Source organism: Hevea brasiliensis, chromosome 8 (assembly GCF_030052815.1).
Source record: "Hevea brasiliensis isolate MT/VB/25A 57/8 chromosome 8, ASM3005281v1, whole genome shotgun sequence".
In the NCBI taxonomy this organism is placed as follows: domain Eukaryota; kingdom Viridiplantae; phylum Streptophyta; class Magnoliopsida; order Malpighiales; family Euphorbiaceae; genus Hevea; species Hevea brasiliensis.
This window is the reverse complement of record NC_079500.1, coordinates 62,884,307-62,890,085: the sequence shown is the minus strand read 5'-3', so window position 1 is coordinate 62,890,085 and position 5,779 is coordinate 62,884,307.

Here is a 5,779-nt window from a genome sequence, read left to right as displayed (position 1 = left end):
GGTTACTTGGGGCAACCAAATGAATAAAAGTGAACAAAGTTAATGAATTAATGAATATACCAAGATCAACAAAGAAAGCATACACATTGTATACACATTTATATTCTTGCTATTTTCTTCTATTATATTATTGCACCACTAAGCATTATTGCTTAGCGCGTTGCTTTTACCACGCGTAGGTACTGGAGATCCCGATCGTGAGCCCAGTAGACCACAGACTGGGTGAGTCCATCTGACAGTTCTGCTCAGTGTCCGTGTCACCTCACTACTTGCAGTGCATCGGTAGGGCATTAGGTGTCATTTTGTCATTTTGATATTTTGTAGCAGATTTGTATTTTCTCATATGTATTTGAACTCATGTAATATATTTTGATGTTTATGTAAATAATGAAAGTTATGACTATGAATGCAAGATTTGAGCATGTATTTATTGCTTGTATATGAGAAAAGGTTGTTGAAACCTGAAACTGAAAAATTGTTGAAATCTTGATATTGAGTTTTGTGATGACATTGAAGTTGAGAATGAATGAATTTGTTTATCGGAAGTGTTTTTAACAGGTTCCGAAGAACGGTTTTCTCCATTTTTAGCCGGTACTCCGCCGGATTTTCTTTAAAATTTTCGGAACCTTAAATGAATAATACTTTTGATAAATGGCTTAAACAAATTGTATTTCATAAATTATATGCAAAAGCATGATATAAATTAATTGAGGAATATTAGAGTGTGCCGTTACACCGTGTGGCATTACTTACTCGAGTATACTGTACACGGGTAAGGGGTGTCACATGTAGTCTTTAGTCGATCTCTGATCAATCTAATTTTCTCTTCAGTTTGTTGAACAATTTCGGGCCCAATCAACTTCCTTTCACCCATGTCATCCCAACACAATGGGGTTCTACATTTTCTGCCATACAAAGCTTCATATGGAGGCATCCCAATGCTTGATTGGTAGCTGTTGTTGTAAGCAAACTTAATCAAAGGCAAGTGTGTGTCCCAACTGCCCTCAAATTCAATCACACAAGCCCATAGCATGTCCTCCAATATCTGAATTACCCTCTCAGACTGGCCATCTGTCTGTGGGTGGAATGCAGTACTGAAGTTCAATCTAGTTCCTAGGGCTCTCTGAATACTACCCCATAATCTAGAAGTGAACCTAGGATCTCTGTCTGATACGATGGATACTGGCATCACATGCAGTCTCACAATCTCATCAATGTATAACCTGGCCAATCTTTCTAAACTGTAGTCCATCCGAATTGGCAGAAAATGAGCAGACTTGGTCAATCTTTCAATAATGACCCAAATTGCATCATGACTCTTCTGTGTCCTTGGAAGTCCCATCACAAAATCCATCGTTATTCTCTCCCATTTCCATTCTGGTAATGAATGTAACAACCCAGCGGGTACTTGATGCTCTGCCTTCACTTGCTGACAAGTTAGGCATTTAGAAATAAACTCTGCCACATCTCTTTTCATACCCATCCACCAGTAATGCTCCTTTAGCCCTCTGTACATTTTTGTGCCACCAGGGTGCATGGCAAAAGGAGACTCATATGCTTCCTTCAATATGATCTGCCTCAAATCAACATCATTAGGAACACATATTCTGCCCTGGTGTAGCAGTAGATCATCATCTCTGATTGAGAATTCTGGTTTCTTGCCCTGCCGGACTTCTTCTAATAATTTATGATACTTCTGGTCATTCTGAGCAGCCATTCTGATCTGATCAATCAACACTGGCTGTACATGCCATGCAACTGCTGTCTGCCCCTCATCATTAATCTCTAAGCTGGCATGTAATGATCTTAACTCATGTACCATAGACAAAGGAGTAATTCGTAGACTTGCCATAGTCTTGCTACTTAAGGTGTCAACCACATCATTAGCTTTCCCTGGCTGATAGTTTATCAGACAATCATAGTCTTTTATCAACTCTAACCATCTCCTCTGTCTCAAATTCAACACTTTCTGGGTGCCCAAATACTTCAAACTCTTATGATATGTGTAGATGTAATACTTTTCCCCATACAAATAGTGTCTCCAGATCTTAAGAGCAAACACAATAGCTGCAAGCTCTAAATCATGTGTCGGATAATTCCTCTCATGCGGTTTCAGCTGGCGTGATGCATAGGCAATGACATTTCGATCTTGCCTCAATACACAGTCTAACCCATTGTGAGAAGCATCACTATAAACTGCATATTCTTTACCCGGGATAGGTAAAGTCAGGACTGGAGCCTCAGTCAAACATCTCTTCAATTCATCAAAACTCTGTTGACATTTATCTGTCCACTAAAATTTCACATCTTTTGTAAGCAGCTTGGTCAATGGAGATGCCAACATGGAAAATCGCTTCAAAAATCTACGGTAGTATCCAGCTAAACCCAGAAAACTGCGAATCTCTGTGATATTTCTGTTAGTAGTATGCCCTAGAGCATATCATTTAGTATGTATCTTGTATATATTTTTATTAATAAAAGGCATTTCCACTTTTTCATTTACATAATATATTTATGTGTAATAGAAAAGGTCCATTGATATTTTGTTAGAAATATTATTCTTAAGTTGTTAAGAATTTGAGTGACAATATTTCTAGCACAAAGTATCATAAATAGGTTCACAATCGAGGATACTTCATAATAAGGACATGACTTATCCAGAAAGATTGTATTCATGTTTGTTCCCAAGTTATTTATATGAGATATAAATAAGATGGAATGGTGAGTCTCATGCCATATAACAAACATGATAGGCACTTATAAATGATAAGTAGGCCGAACTAGTGACACTTATGACAAGCACATGGAGTTTACTCTTGTCAATGTTTTGTCATAAATCATATCAGTGCATATAATCTTTAGACCTGAGATAGCACAGTTATCTTGTATATAGGTAGTTTGAGTTTGATACTGCTTTCATACTTGTACTGTGTATGGGTATATGGGCATGTGTTGGCTCCTACTAGTTATATATGGAGGTAGGTGTTGATCAAGATGGAATCTGTTCCTCTAAGTAAATAGAGATAAAATCCTATGTTCATTTAATTGTTCTTGATGTTTCAAGTTCCTGGCCAGGACAGATAGATTTATTCAGAAAAGAGTTTTTGATGAGAAAATCTTTTTAATCAAGAACTGGAATTAAAAGAGAACATAATATTCATAGCAAATGGAGTTTGACATAAGCCATGACTCCAGCTTGAGTTGGGATTTTGTAACAGAGAGATTCTAGTGCATGGTAACATATGATTATAGGTTCATTTAAGGTAAACCTTATTATAAATTGGGTGGCCATGGCATGCTATGCTAGGTGTTAACCATGGTCTATGAGATGCATAAAATGATTTAGAGAAATCATTTATGGTAAGAAAGAGTTCTGATGATATTAAGAGTTGATATCATGTCTCATTGCCAATTAGTGATGAGCCTAGTAAGTCACACACATACACAAGTTATCACCTAATTAAATATGATTTAATTAATTAATTAAAGAGTTTAATTGATTAATTAAATAGGTTTGGTTTGCAATTAGATTGCAAAGTCCCTAGCATGACTTGAAACCAAATCTAGATTATTGGATGTATAATATAAGTTAAATTTATATTTAAAGTGTTTAAATATGAATTTAATTAATGAGAAATTAATTAATAGAGATTAATTAATTAATTTATATTTGATATAAATTAATTAGAAGAAGAAAATAATTATTTTGGGTTAAGAAGTCAAAATTAAGACACAGGGGCATTTTGGTCATTTTGCAGTGTGACACGTGGCACCATGAGATGGTGACACATGGCATAACACATAAGCTTGCCAAATGTTTTTTAATCATGTAAGATGATTAAAATCAAGATTAAATATAGGTTTGACACTTGGCACAATGTGATTGGGTCACTTAAACCTAGAGCTAATCAAAGGGTGACATGTGGCAAGGGTTTAATGTGTTAACCTAGCTATTTAAGTGTTGTTATGAGAAAATAAAATACAACCAGCAGCAACACTCCTTTGTCACGCCACTTTGAGGGTTTTTATCTCTTCTTCTTCATCTCTTATCAATTCAAAGAGATTAGCCATCAATCTCTTGAATTAAGAACACTAGAAATTGTTTCTAGTGTCCTGTTTACATCTTTAATCTCTTAAAAGGCAGAACTTGATTTTCTAATTAATAGAAAAAGCTTTAGAAGCTATTCAAGGGCTGCCATAGGTGTTCTTGGTGTGGACAAGCTAGAGGACAACATCCGTGTCTCAAGACGAATCTCAAAGGCGCAGACATGCTGCAGTGCATCAAGAGGTTAGTGTAATCGTTCTTGATTTAATCTAGGGTTCTAAAATTAATCTGATTAATTTTAAAATCTTAAACGGCAAATACAGATCCAAAAACATATTAAAAGAGTTTTAATATGTTGTTTATCATTGAAATCAAATAGATAAAAATAAATCTTGCATGATGCATGTGACCCTAGGTGAAAATTTTTGAATTCAATGGTATAAACTTGTGTTTTTCACGCTTCCGTTCCTTCAATTGGTATCAGAGCCACTATATTTTTCCATTTAGATTGTTGATTATATGATTTAATTGTGTGTTTGATCATGAGATCAAAAGTTCATTGCTGGTTGCAAAGCAAGTTGGCGGCATACTTGAAAAAACACCGTCAATGGTGCACATGGTTTGGCTTCCATGGGTGGTTTAAGGTTTGGCTTTTAATTCTGCAATTGTTGTATGATCTAAGGCCTATTCTTTGACTAATTAAAGTGTTTAATTAGTAGTTTTTATCACACAATTAAATTATGATTCAAATCAGAATTTTAAAAATTGTTTGAATGTGATTCAAATCTGAATTTTAAAAGTTGTTTGAATGTGATTCAAATCTGAATTTTTAAAGTTGTTTGAATCATATTTAAATCTGATTTTTTAAAATTGATTGAATAAAATTCAGATCTGATTTTTTTAAAAAATGTTTGAATGTGATTCAAATTTGATTTTTTAAAAAATGTTTGAATGTGATTCAAATCTGAATTTTTGAAGTTGTTTGAATGTGATTCAAATCTGAATTTTTAAATTTATTTGAATCATATTCAAATCTGGATTTTTAAGTTGAATATGAGATATTCAATTTAATTTAAGTATGTATGTTTTATTTAATTGTTAAATAGTGATATGCATGATGGATGATCATGGACTATAAAAGACCAATGTGATTGGATTTATTTCTTTTATGTTTCTTTGGGATTGTAAATTAATTAATTTATTTTAATTTATTTTGGGCATGTATTATTAAGTTTGTAATAATTTTTGGGTTGTAATTTCATTTATTTAAGTTCTTGTAAATTCGCCTTGGTATGCCAAGGATTATTATGTAATATTGGATTGCAAGAAGTTCAAGGAGGTCAAGAGCATTGGTGGGACCAGTGGGAGGAATTCAAGATCAAGTGTTGATTATGTACTCCTTCAGCAACTCTTGTAAATGAATGAATGAAATGCACCTAGGAATGCCCTGATTCAATTCTTGGTGGCTCAGAATTGAATCCCTTAGAAAGTCCATGATCATACCATATTTACTGCTTATCCATGAATGCATGAGATGTATGGGAATGTATGCAATTATATGATATATGCATGCTAAATGGATAATGTGTAAAGTGAGACCTTAATAGTAAATAGAATGACCATAAAATCTTCCAAACAAATGATTAAGTTGGAAATGCTATAATTAAAGTAATTATAACATAGGCCCTCCATTGGGGCAATTATTTTAAGAAATTTTAAATAGTTGCATAAGAT